Here is a 15206-nt window from a genome sequence, read left to right as displayed (position 1 = left end):
CTCCTGTCTGGCTGGACATGCGGATTGCATCCTTCCCCCATCCTCCACAACTACAAATCCATCATCCATCCTGTCCTCTTGTTATGGCTGCATTGCCTGGATCTCTGCCCCCACCCCCACTTTTATAAGGCCCTCCAAATTCTAGAATACCACACACGCCACCTTGCCTTTCATATCCGCCTTCCTTCTCCCACTTGATTCCAGTATGACATCATCCCTTTCCCCCACCTCCTCCTTTTCCTCCAACATATCTGCATCCTTTCACTGTCCGCAGGCTTGATCCTCTCACCTCCTGGTTTCCTCCTTCCTCTTCACCATCCGCCCATTGCTGCGCCTCTATCGCTGTATCCCTCCCTCTCTCCACCTCCACACCCTCCATCTCCTTCATCAGGGCAATTTCCAGCACCTCCCCCTCCTGGGTGTTGAACTTCGCCGTGACATCTAACCTTCCTACCAACAGTAGCCTGGCCTTGTTCGCTCCGCCCTCCCCGGGGCCACCTTTTCCTCTCCTTCTCCTAGAGCAGATTTTCTTCCTTCTCCCCCCCCTGAATCTTTGCACCCCCTCCTCGACTGTTTCCCTCCCACGTCTTTCCCTCCCCAGTCGCTTCAGAGCGCTGCCCCCCCCCCCCCATCTACCCCTTCTCCCCCACTCTAGCACCGCCCCTCCTCCCTATCTTCCCTTCTCCCTCGTCTCCATACCCCTGGCAGATCCCATCTACCCCTTCTCCCCCACTCTAGCACCACCCCTCCTCCCTATCTTCCCTTCTCCCTCGTCTCCATCCCCCTGGCAGATCCTCTCAGTTTGCTCATCGTCAGTGCGCTACGTCAGTGTTGTGTTTGGTGCTGTTATCCTGTGACATCAAAAGTTGTGTTTTTAATCAGGTGTTGGATTTGTACATAGTGCTTGTTATGTGCTACGCCGTCCTTCGCTACTTTTATGCTCCAGCCATACTTTGCCTTGTGTTTCTTTTAATCACCACAGTGTGTGTTTTTTTTTGTGTACAGTTTTTAGATTTTTATCATCATTTTTACAGTCACCCCCTTTTTTACGCTATCTTCCATTATGTTTCCCCTTTTATATGTCTGTTTCGCCGTATTTCCTCCTTTATGTTGTTTTAAATATCTCAATGTTCTGTACTTACTGTCTGTCTCTTGACTGAAGAGCGATGCCTATGCTACTGCCAGCCCTCCCTATATGGGGCATTAAAATTAAAGAAAAAAAAAGCTTCCACTCTCCATACTGTCGACACAGCACTGTATACTACTGCCCATATCACTGACTCCGTCGTCGCCCGCTTCCAACGGCATCACCTGGTGCTGGACCAACAAAATAGCTCTCAATGCCGCCCTCACGTATGGCTCTACTGCATGGGCCATGATTATTGTCACCAGGTTGCGGACGTTGCAGCGCCTGCAGAACAAGGTTCTCACGTGGAACCTGCACGCCCTTCCACTCACGAGAATTGTGACTCTCCATGAGGAAGCGCATATTGTCCCCCTCAAAACAACCATACATAACAATGCGTGGCGGCTCTGTGAGAAGGTAGATGCCCTGCGGGACACTGTCCATAGGTTACACCACGTTGGGACCACACTTCCACGCCGCTGGCATCGACATCTGGTTCCTCTAACCATCCTAGAGGAATCGGATCCCGACCATGGCTAACGATAGGCCTAGCACGCCCACCACGGATGCATCCTTTGGCGGGACTAGCTCCCCAGTCTACGTCCAATACTTTCCCACTCTACCTGCCCATGTCGGGCTACGTTTTTATGCCTGAATGATGAGTACTGTCACCGTTGGGGGGTGGTACGGGACTCCAAGTCCCACCGCCACACCTCCAAAGAGTATTGCAGTGGTGCAGAGTCACTGCCCTGTGGTTAAATTTACTGCCTCACCCACACAGACCGCGTAAGACCGGTGATGCTGTATTGTACCGTAACACATAAAAAAAATTACAGTCTCCAGTGATGGACACTCACCTGAAGATGGCTGGACGATTGCCAGGCGAAATATCGTGACAAGAAGATGATCCGGCTGAAATCCCGGAACCTCATGGGCATGCATCTAGCTACAATTAAGCGTTACAATCACTGTCAACCCTCTCCAATAAACTCATTGACCACAGAGCAAGTGATTGTCAGTTCGAGTGAGTAAATATGGTGGAAGAAAGGGGAGTCGAGATGATCTTTCATCATTTCTTCTTTATTCCTAAATGTTTAAAATCTAAATACGAAACAGCGATTCTCGTTATTTTCAATTTAAAATTGACATTTATTTCAAATTTAATCATGAACCTAACTTTATACTCAGTTGTGAGAAGACAAAATTAATATTCTGAGTTGACATTCCAAAATGTGACGAACTAAAAATGTGATACATAGACTTGGTGAAGAGAGATCAGCTTTCCAACATCTGTTTTAATTTCGGTTAATAAGAGCTTCGGATTTTCACGTCGAGTTACATGAAGCAGCACCACACTAAAACCACACACCACCAAATGCGATGTCGGGAATGAAGTACGAAGCTTGTTAATCTCTCTCCATACTACAGGATACTGATTAGGGACCTTTTTCTGTAACCAAACATCCTGGTTTATCTTCAAAATCAAGATAATTTTGCAGCTCCATTAGTTCTTCCTCCAAAACTCCCGCTTTCCCTATGTCTGAGAATGGATTTGTCACTCAGTCTGCAATTTCGATCGAAGGCACATCCTCGAATCGTTCTGTCATAACATCATGCAACACACTCAAATGATCACAGTAAACTTGCGGATCATCAGGATGTAGTCTACTCTTTTCACCTAACCCCGACAACCTCGGAAGACAGTATAAATCTCAACAACGTAGGTTTCTCTTGAACAAAACAGAACCAACCGCATCTCCATCTATATGACTACTCTCCAAATCACACTTCAGTGCCTCGCAGAGGGTTCATCCAACCGCCTTCAGACTATTCCTCTACCGTTCCATTCTCTAACAGCGTGTGGAAAAAATGAGCATCCCGATCTTTTCGTAACAGCTGTGATTTCTCTTATTTTATTATGATTATCGTTTCTCCCTATATAGGTTGGCTACAGTAAAATATATCGCGTTCGGAGGAGAAAGTTGGTAACTGAAATTGGTGAGTGAAATTTGAAACAAATGTTGAGATCACAGATTTGACTTTGATTAGATTGATTTTACTACTTTGTAACCCCCGTTAACTTCTGCAAACAGATGTGACTGATATGCCACGTCATGTCTGCTCGCTTTCAGTTCTTCGCTGAGCAAAGAATTATTTCTTACAAAAAACTCCCCAACAGTATCAAAGAGGTCGTAAAACCTTCTAACACCATTGCCTCTCGACAGGTATCGAACTTCTGTACGAAGCAGCAGATGTTTGTCATTCTCGTCACGGAGCATCCGTAAACGCCCGTCACTGAGAGCTTCGCATATAATTTTATTCATTGCTGTTCTGTTAGTCTGAAATGGTTTATGTAAGCGGCCATTTAGTTTTTCACCACTAAATGTTGGTTTTGAATGACACAGTGAACTGTGAACACATCCATGACAGCTTTCTTCAAGTAGGCAATAAACCCATTGTGGAGACCTACTACTGACGTTGTTCCATTGGGTGAACAAGGAAGTAGGTTCCTAATTGGAATTTTCCTTTTCTCTGATGAACTGTTCAAAAACACCATGTACTGATTCTCCTTTAGTGTGTACGTCCAGCAGCCTTGGAAATAACAGCTCTTGAGCCAAGCTTTCATCCTTTGTAAAGCGCACATGAGGAGAAGCATAAACATAAGCTAAAAGTAAAGATTAATTCCCTGGTAAAGCTGACTCGTCAAGTTATAATACGAAATCTGTCGTTCTTAGTATGGAGCATAAACATGTCTCCCACATTATCGGCCATTTCATCTATTCGCCTTTGTACAGAACTTTTACGCAGTGGAATAATTATGTCAAGTAGTAACCCACAAATTTCACTTGATCTATTTAGCTCACACAAAGCCCTCGATGCCACGAACCCATAGGCAACTCCAAGACCCAACAGCATAAATTTCACTTGATCAATATGGCAGCTAAAATGAAGGCCGCAGTACCACAAAACAACACACTCAAATCTTCAAAAGCTTTATCCAGAACATCGCTTGTCCTATCTAAAACGAAGTCTACATTTCAACATACTAAAACTCACTCACATAACTAATATAAAAAACTTAACCTAACCAATGACGGTAAACCAAGATCCACAATACCTACCAACGCAGTTATCAAAAGGTAGCAAGAAGAAATCCGAAGTTCATGAAAGTTCATGAAAACTTGCATCATCACCAGTTTCTAAGTACACAAAGAACTATAAACGTAGACATATATAGCGTATATCAATATATATTATAAAAGTAAGAGTACAATTTACATGTCGTGAAAACTCAGAAACGAGTTCCGGTACAATCAAGGGAGTTATGACGTGTGGTTGCGCTCCATCCCCCATCCTTGATGAAGGTTCCCGTTTTTACCTGAAGGGCGTGCTTTTGAAGATATACGTTTCGCCCTCTAGAAATTTCTGGAACATTCCAGAACATTCTAGAGTATCCTAGAACATTCAAGAACATTTGAGAGTATTCTAGGACATTCCAGAACATTTGAGAGTTCCACAAAGATCCAGGATGTTCTGGAACGTTCAGGAATAGTCTGTAACGTTCGGGAAGATACCAGAATGTTCGGCAACTTACCAGATCGTTGTGGAACATTCCAGAACACTCGAATGCTGTGGCATATTCTGGAACATTTTGGACCATTCGAAGTCTTTTTGGCATGTCCTAGAATTCGCCGCTGGTGGGCTACCCATTGGTAGTGGTATACAAAGCAAGACCCGTCGTGGGTTCGAACGTCAGTTTCTTATCAGTGATGAAGAGAGGAAGCGAAAAAGTAGTGCAGTAAGTGAATAAAAACCAACAGTGAAATATGAGTAGTCAAGTGACAACAATGACTGAATGTAAATAAAAAATAAGGTGTAAATGTGTACTTAGTATATCTGTTAATAAAAAATTGAGTTGATTTATATTTTAGACGATGTCCAAACGTAAAAGAGGAGGAGATCTTGCCAGTTCTGAAGACGCAATAAGAACAGCGAGAAAACTAAACAGGCGATAAGGGCGAAGCACCTTTAAGTTCCCAACGATTGACAATGAGTACCGTGAGAATCAGTTAAATCGAACAACAACGAAATGAACGGACTGAAGAATCAAAAATTGCGACACAATCTTAGACATGAAAATATCATCCTACGAGTAGCACGGACCAGGACAAGTAAACAGTACAACCTAACAAGTGAAGCATTCCACTACGACCCCACGAAAGAATATAACAAACACAAACATGTCGTAATCGGAAAAATGGATTTTTGCCAATTTTCAAAGTGAAAAAATTCAATAGAGAAACATCAGGATTCTGCTGCATGAATGGAAAAATTCGATTATCACCATTGGTAACACCTCCGCAGGAACTTTTACATTACATGGTCAGGGAAACAGCAGAATCAAGACACTTTCTTCAGACTACAAAAGCGTAGAACGCCTACTTCTAAATGGCTCCTTTCTGTGTCACTCCGATCAACACTAACAGAGATGAAATTCATTTATGTTTTTTTTTTTTTCAATCCAAGGACAAATCTATCACAATATGGGGTCGTTACTACCACTACCCAACAAAGGCCATAAACTTCTGCAGGTATATTTCATCGGAAATGAAGAAACAGAAATTGATCAACGATGCACAAATATCAGTGGAATGAGACGAGAAGCACTCCAAGATGTACAGAGCATCTTACACAAGTACAACCAACTGATTCACATATTCGACACAGCGCAAGACCGAATGATTTCTGATAACTATAAATTTATATTTCGAGCCGACAAAAGACCACCTGGTGAACACGAACATCGATTTAATGCACCTTAGGTAGACGAACTCGCCAGCTTCATTGTAGGCAATGAGAACACAAGCCGTTACATAATAGTGCAACGAAGAAGGACTACAACGCATTGCAGACACGCGCCGTTCATATGATATCCCCCAATATCCATTAATACTTCTGCATCGAGGTGACGGATATCATTTTAATATGAAACACATCCAACCTGAAACAGGTTTAGAAATATGCAATAAAGTCACTGCCAAGAAGTTCTATGCTTATCGTTTAACGATCAGAGACAACGAAACATACAATCACATTCTCAATACTCGCCGTTTATCCCAACAATTCCTGGTAGATATGTATGAAAAAACAGGAGCATAACGGATGCTTTACATGAGACTGAATCAGAAGAAACTACGCACAGAAGAATACATCCATCTTCGAGACGCAATCATAAGAAAACATGGACAACCTGACCTCTTCATAACATTCGCATGCAAGTCGTCGTGACCAGAAATCAAAGAGCAACTAAGAATGCGGACAAACCCCCATGTATCGACACATCATAATAGCCCGAGTTTTCCGACGAAAACAAATGAGATTTATGGAAGTCATCACAAAATATTACATCTTTGGAACCGTTATATGGTGGATATACACAATCGAATGGCGAAAACGAGGACTGCCCCACTCATACAATCTGATATGGCTGTATGATAGGATTCATTCCACAGATATCGACAAAATCACCCAAAAAAATGGTGGCTTCACAGTGAAAATCGAATACGAAAACTGGAAATAGATAATCAATGCGTAGTACCATATAACACACTACTTTCCAAAACGTTACAAGCGCACATAAATGTTCAACTTCCCAAAACATTATAAGCGCACATAAATGTTCAAAGGCGTGTGAATTCCTAAGGGACCAAACTGTTGAGGTCATCAGTCCCTAGACTTATACACTACTTAAACCAACTTTAAACTAACTTATGCTAAGCACAACACGCGACTGTGATGGTGTTGTCCTAACGTATTACCTTCCTCCACGGCAGACCGTCAATTCACCGTATTACTGTTCGTTTTTGGAGCATCATCTGCGACCAGCTTTGCGAAAGAAGCGGCGACACTTTCTGCGCAACCCACTCACCATTTTTCACGACAATGCGCGGACGCATACAGCGCAAGCTATGGCTGCTCTGTTCGGTCGATGGGACGGGGAAGTACGTTACCATCCACCATACTTAAGTCCTTGTGACTTTGATTTGATTCCGAAGATGAAGGAACCACTTTGTGGCATTCGCTTCAGAACTGTTCCAGAGATTCGACAGGCAGTAGACCTCTCCATTCATTCAAATGAAAGTGTGCTTGGTCCCTATACCAAACCACAGAGAGCATACTAACTCCCATCATGCCCCGCGACCTACTATGCAATTCGAATGTCCTAATGCAAACTGTTCACAAGTTATGACGATTTTACGTTGGTTGGAACTTAAATAGTGGCAACTATTTATTCAAAACTGATACAAAAAGAGTTACATGTTTGCACCTGTTAATGTCCTTCAAAGTAGTCGCCAGCGTTGTGTAAAATCCGCTGCCAGCGATGTGGAATGTGTAGTATATCGTAAGCAGGGCCTGTTCTGTTGATGGTGCGAATGGAGCGGTCTACTGCCTGTCGAACCTCTGGAACAGTTCTGAAGCGAATGCCTCGAAGTGGTTTCATCTTCTTCCTCTGGCAGCGCGTTCTACTTCGAAGGACAGTAACAGGAGCAAACATGTAGCTCCTTTGTATCGGTTGCGAATAAATAGTTGACACTATTTAAGTTCCAACCCTCGTATTTGAGGGTGGGTGGACAGGTCAGTAGGATAACCGTTTTGGGAATCAAATCGACTGATATTTTGATCTTCCATGCATGTAAGCCCATATAACAACATTTAAGTAAATATCAGGAAAAACAAAACTGGCTATCCACACTCCGGCGTGGAATGTTAGATTCCTTTCACAGCGAGATAGGTTAACAAATTTAAAAATGGAAATGGAATGGGTTGAAGTTAGATATATTGGGGATTCGTAAAGTTCGGTAGCAAGATGAACAGGGCTTCTGGTCAGGTGAGTACAGGGTTGTAAACACAAAATCAAATCGGCATAATGCAGTAGTACGTCTAATAATGAACAACAAAGCAGGTATGCTGACAAGTTGCTACGAAGAGCATAGTGAATGCATTATCGACATGAAGCCAACACTCACCTCTGTAGTACAAGTTTATATGCCAACTAGCCCCGCAGATGGACAGGAGATTGAAAAAAATTAATGACGAGATAAAAGAAATCATTCAGATAGTTAAGGGAGAGAATAATATAATTGTGGTGGGCGGTTGGAATTAGATAGCAGGAATAGGAAGAGAAAGAAAAAATAATAGGTGAAAATGAACTGTGGGAAAGGAATGAAAAAGGAAGCTACCTTGTAGAATTATGCACAGAGTTGACACTTGGTTTAAGAATCATGGAAGAAGGCTGTATACATGCAAGATACCAGGATACACTGTTTCACATTGATTATATAATGGTAAGACAGAGATTTCGGCACCAGACTTTAAATTTCCAGGGACAGATGTGGACTTTAACCACAACTTATTGGTTATGAACTGTAGTTTAAAACTGAAGAAATTGCAAAAAGGTAGGAAATTAGAAAATTAGGGTGATTGGCCCTAGATAAGTTGAAATATTCAGAGGTTGTTGAAAGTTTCAGACTGAACATTACGCAACTGTTGGCTGAAACAGGGGGAAAGAATCAGTAGACACGAATGGGTAGCATTGAGAGATGAAATAATGAAGGCAGCAGAGAATAAAATAGGTAAAAATACAAGTCCTGGTTGAAATTCTTGGATATCGCAGGAAATATTGGATAAATACAGCAAATTAAACAGCCGAAAGGGAACACAAACGTCTAAAAATGAGGTTGATAGAAATGCGAAATGGCTAAACAGTAATGGCTAGAGGGCAAACGTAAGGACCTAGAAGCGGATGTAGCTAGGGAGGAGATACATACTGCCTGCATGAGATGTTTGGAGAAAAGAAAAGCAGCTGTATGAATAACAAGAACTCAGATGGAAAGCTGGTACTAAGCATAGAAGGGAAAGCCGAAAGGTGGAAGGATTATATCGAAGGGGTGAGCATGGGAAATGTAGTTGGAGGCAGTATTATACAATGAGAAGAGGACATAGATGAACATATGATGAGAGATATGATACTGCGACAAGAATGTGACAAAGCACTGAAAGGCCCTTGGAATAGACGACACTCCGTCAGAACTTCTGATTACCATGGGAGAGCCAGCCATGACGAAACTTTTCCACCTGCTGCGCAAGATGTATGAGATAGATAAAATATCCTCAGACTTCAAGAAGAATGAAGTAAATCCAACTCCAAAGAAAGCAGGTGCTGACAGGTGTGAATATTACCGAGTTATCTGTTTAATAAGTCATGGTTGCAAAATACTAACACGAATGATTTACGGAAGACAGGAAAACTTGATACAAGATCAGTTGAATTCCAGAGAAATGTAGGAACACAGAAGCAATACTGATCCTACAACCTATCATAGAAGATAGATAAAGAAAAGGCAAACGTACATTTATAGTTTTTGTAGATTTGGAGAAAACTTTAGACAATTTCGACTTAAATACACCCTTTGAAATTCTGAAAGTATCTGGGGTAAAAACATGGAGTGAAATGTTACATACAACTTCTTCGGGAGCCAGAAGATAGTTAAAGTGTCGAGGCGCATGGAAGGGAAGCAGTGGCTGAGAAGGGAGTGAGAGAGGATTGTAGCCTATCCCCAATATAATTCAGTCTGTACACTGAGCAAGCAGCAAAGAAAACCAAAGAAAAATTTCGAGAAGGAATTAGAGTTCAAGGAGAACATACACCATGTGATCAAGAGTATTCGGATACCTGGCTGAAAATGACTTACGTGGCGTCCTCCATCGGTAATGGTGGAATTCAGTATGGTGTTGGCCCACCCTTGGCCTTGATGGCAGCTTCCACTCTCGCAGGCATTCGTTCATTTAGTTGCTGGAAGGTTTCTTAGGGAATAGCAGCCCATTCTTCATGGAGTGATGCACTGAGGAGAGGTATCGATGTCGGTCGGTGAGGTCTGACACGAAGTCGGCGTTCCAAAACATCCCAAAGGTGTTCTATAGGATTCAGGTCAGGATTCTGTGCAGGCCAGTCCATTACAAGGATGTTATTGTAGTGTAAGCACTCCGCCACAGGCCGTGAATTAGGAACAGGTGCCCGATCGTGTTGAAAGATGCAATCGCCATCCCAGTATTGCTCTTCAACAGTGGGAAGCAATAAGGTGCTTAAAACATCAATGTAGGACTGTGCTGTGATAGTGCCACGCAAAACAACAAGGGGTTCAAGCCCGCTCAATGAAAAACACGACCACACCATGACACCACCGCCTCCGAATTTTACTGTTGGCACTACACACCCTGGCAGATGACGTTCACCGGCCATTCGCCATATCCACACCCTGCCATCGAATCGCCACATTGAGTACCGTGATTCGTCACATCACACAACGTTTTTCCACAGTTCAATCGTCCACCGTTTACCCTACTTACACCAAGCGAGACGTCGTTTGGCATTTACCGGCGTGATGGGTGGCTTACGAGCAGCCGCTCGACCATGAAATCCAAGTTTTCTCACCTCCAGCCTAACTGTCATAGTACTTGAAGTGGATTCTGATGCAGTTTGGAATTCCTGTGTGATGGCCTGGATAGATGTCTGCCTATTACACATTACGACCCTCTTCAACTGTCAGCTGTCTCTGTCAGTCAACTGACGAGGTCTGCCTGTACGCTTTTGTGCTGTACGTGTCCCTTCACGTTTCCACTTCACTATCACAGCGGAAACAGTGGACCTAGGGATGTTTAGGAGTGTGGAAACCTTGCGTAGATACGTATGACACAAGTGACACCCAATCACCCGACCACGTTCGAAGTTCGTGAGTTTCGCGGAGCGCCCCATTCTTCTCTCTCACGATGTCTAATGACTACTGAGGTTGCTGATATGGAGTACATCTACATCTACATCTACATTTATACTCCGCAAGCCACCCAACGGTGTGTGGCGGAGGGCACTTTACGTGCCACTGTCATTATCTCCCTTTCCTGTTCCAGTCGCGTATGGTTCGCGGGAAGAACGACTGTCTGAAAGCCTCTGTGCGCGCTCTAATCTCTCTAATTTTACATTCGTGATCTCCTCGGGAGGTATAAGTAGGGGGAAGCAATATATTCGATACCTCATCCAGAAACGCACCCTCTCGAAACCTGGCGAGCAAGCTACACCGCGATGCAGAGCGCCTCTCTTGCAGAGTCTGCCACTTGAGTTTGTTAAACATCTCCGTAACGCTATCACAGTTACCAAATAACCCTGTGACGAAACGCGCCGCTCTTCTTTGGATCTTCTCTATCTCCTCCGTCAACCCGATCTGGTACGGATCCCACACTGATGAGCAATACTCAAGTATAGGTCGAACGAGTGTTTTGTAAGCCACCTCCTTTGTTGATGGACTACATTTTCTAAGGACTCTCCCAATGAATCTCAACCTGGTACCCGCCTTACCAACAATTAATTTTATATGATCATTCCACTTCAAATCGTTCCGCACGCATACTCCCAGATATTTTACAGAATTAACTGCTACCAGTGTTTGTTCCGCTATCATATAATCATACAATAAAGGATCCTTCTTTCTATGTATTCGCAATACATTACATTTGTCTATGTTGTACCTGGCAGTAGGCGGCAGCACAGTGCACCAAATATGAAAAACGTATGTTTTTGGGGGTGTCAAGATACTTTTGATCACATAGTGCATTAAGGCTCTGAGGCTTTCTGGTGACACTCTAATTCTGTCAGAGGCAGCGAAGGACTTGGAACGACAATTGAATGGAAGGACAGGGTCTTGAAAGGAGGCTGCAAGGTGAATGTCAATAAAAGCAAAACAAGGGTAATGAAATGTAGATGAATTAAATCAGGTGATGCTCAGGAAATTAAATTTGAAACTAGACACAGAAAGTGGCAGATCGGTTTTACTATTTGAGCAGCAAAATAACTGATGTGGGTGGAAGTAGAGAGGATATAAAATGTAGACTGGGAATGGCAAGGGAAGCATTTTTAAGAAGAGAAATCTGTTAATATCGAATTTCGATCTAATTGTCTGGAGTGTAGCAATGTATGGAAGTGAAACGTGGACGAAAAAGAGTTTACATAAAAACGGAACAAAAGCTTTCGAACTGTGGTGCTTTAGAATAATGGTGAAGATTAGATGGGTAGATCTTCCAACCATTGATAAGGTACTGAGTACAACTGGTGAGAAAGGAAATTTTAACTAGGTTGACTAAAAGAAGGGACACATTGTGAGACATCAAGGGATCAGCAATTTAGTACTGGAGATAAGCGAGGAGGGATAAAAATAGCAGAGGGATACCAAGAGATGAATACAGTAAGCAGGTTCAAAAGGACGTAGGTTTGTAGAACTTTTCTGCGACGATGAGGCTTGCACAGGATAGGGTGCGTGGTGACCGGCATCAGACCAGTCTTCGAACTGAAGACAACAGCAAGAAGTAAACACTGTGATTAGGCAACTGAAACTGATCATGCACACTTACCTAAAGTCCATTCCAGTAGGTGTGTGTAACAGCAACAATAAAACAGACAATCCAATCCTCTGGTAGCTCTCCGTTAATTGTTTTCAGAGCTACTCACGTGATACATAATAAATGTCTTTTCTCCGCCAACAATCCACAGTCACTTTCAGTGTCCATGATCAGCTGATATGATTTTCGCCTACTTATTTATAATATTAGGCCTTCCTAAAAATGACGTGTGTAATATCTAAAGGGTGATTTACTATTTTTCTAGAACATATATACACTTATTCGGTACTTAATCTTTGAAGGAAAGAAGCTAGTAGAACTTCAAGTATCACATCGCTGAGTGAATTTCATCTGTCATTTGTTAATACAATGTCCGACTTAGTGTTCTGTTTTCTTTATTTCTGCTATCGGCATGATTACAAGCAGGACTAGAGTTGTAAAACTACCACAATCTACCGTAGGAGACCATAAGTTAGTGTAGAGTACGGGGGTTTTCTCCGGCCGCGGTGACCGAGCGGTTCTAGGCGCTTCAGTCCGGAACCGCGCGACCGCTACGGTCGCAGGTTCGAATCCTGCCTCGGGCATGGATATGTGTGATGTCCTTAGGTTAGTTAGGTTTAAGTAGTTCTAAGTTCTAGGGGACTGATGACCTTAGGTGTTAAGTCGCATAGTGTTCAGAGCCATTTGAACGGGGGTTTTCCTAGTAGCTTAGGTCAGTTGAGGTTGCATCCGTGTTACTTGTACATTGGGCGTGTTGCATACCTATTGCGCGTTCTAGAACATATGCGATGAGTGTCTTACTAGAGTTCCCTAAAAAACGGAAGCGGTGAACTGTCCAGAAACTGAATGAGGATATATAAAGGGTACATTTTTGTTCTACGTAGTTATCCTCCAGTCTGTTACTTAAGAATAAATAGTACTTATAGCAAAACTGAAACTGTCAGGTTTTATTCGAAAATTGTTTAGCTGTAACGTGAAACAGAGGGGTGCTGTAGTAAAAATAAAGAAAACCATACAGATTTATCATATATCGCTGCAAAACGCAGGTAAAACAAAGAAAAAACGCAAAACAAAACTATATCGCTTCAATACTTCGTCAAATTTACGGTATATAAAACATGCTTCTGTTATTCATAAACTACTTTCGCATTTGTCAGTAATAGCAGGCAAGTCTTGCCTTTGACCGTGATGAAGAACATTCTATTGAGTACAAAATAAGAACAATAATTACAAACATTTTTATATTTGCACATGTAAACTGTACTTGCATCAGAAGTAAGTGCAGAAGTTACGCGATCAGCTAATTTATGTTACTTACAAACTACAATTTATATTGTGTAAGGATATAAAATACGCAATGTACTAACACTGGATGATGTGCGGTTCTAATTATGTACAAAGTAAAAAACACCAAACGAACAAAAAAACAAAGTCATCGGCTCCCATTCCCTCTCTTACACATTCATTTATCCCTACCAGTTCTACGAATACTACGTGTAATCCTACCAGTTACTACGTCATTCATGTAGAGCACCAAAGCTACAAAACCGTAGTATTAGTAGAGCGCAGCTCTAAGCAAGACACAATGCTAGCTGCTCTCGTTAATTACGCATTATATTCGTACGTTTAATACACGGAAGAGCCATAAAAACAGGTACGCCCGCCTAATATCGAGTAAGGCCCCCGCGAGCACGCAGAAGCGCCGCAGCACGATGTTGCATGGACTCCACTAATGGCTGAAGTGGCGCTTGGAGGGAATTGATACCATGGATCCTGCAGAGCTGACGATAAATCGATAAGAATACGAGGGGGTGGAGGTAACAGCGCGTTGCAAGGCACCCCAGCTACGCTCAATAATGTTCGTCTGCCGGCTCCGAAAGCCCACGAAAGCTAAGGAATGTGAATGGCTAGTAAAGACTGTGATAACAAAATGGTTCAAATGGCTCTGAGCACTATGGGACTTAACAGCTATGGTCATCAGTTCCCTAGAACTTAGAACTACTTAAACCTAACTAACCTAAGGACATCACACAACACCCAGTCATCACGAGGCAGAGAAAATCCCTGACCCCGCCGGGAATCGAACCCGGGCGCGACTGTGATTAAGATTGACCTGTTGTGTAGCCTAATGTTTACTTTCGCGCTGTATTCAAAAGGTCGATTTGAGATGAACGACAGTTGTACGATACTCATTTTAGCGGCTCGTACGGACTTGTGGAGAAAATATGTGCGGAGGAGTGGAGGACATATAAAGGTGTGTCTGCACAATTTCTTTCTAATTACTTTTCTCGTGCGAATAAGATTCCAAGAGCGTAAATCCCCATGTGCATTTGTAATTTTCTGAAACTGGAGGCACTGCGCGTAGTGCATTGCTTTCACCTTCGGTGGGAATCATTGCGCTTTTCAGCAGACAACAGGCAGCTGGGTCCGATGTGTGTTTTGTTGCGTATTGTGTTGAGGTTACGCTGTAAAACGATTTACGTGCAATAATGTCACTTGACTCCAATCGGGGCATGCTTAAATTTAAAGATGATTACAGACAAACAAAAGTCGTGTGGAATGAGCTTCTAAAGGTTATTTGAATAAAATATTGAGATGTGATGTCCTGAGCTTCAAGCGTTAGATAAAAAGT

Source organism: Schistocerca cancellata, chromosome 5 (assembly GCF_023864275.1).
Source record: "Schistocerca cancellata isolate TAMUIC-IGC-003103 chromosome 5, iqSchCanc2.1, whole genome shotgun sequence".
NCBI classification, from domain to species: domain Eukaryota; kingdom Metazoa; phylum Arthropoda; class Insecta; order Orthoptera; family Acrididae; genus Schistocerca; species Schistocerca cancellata.
The sequence above is the reverse complement of the archived record's forward strand: the minus strand, read 5'-3'. Positions refer to the sequence as shown.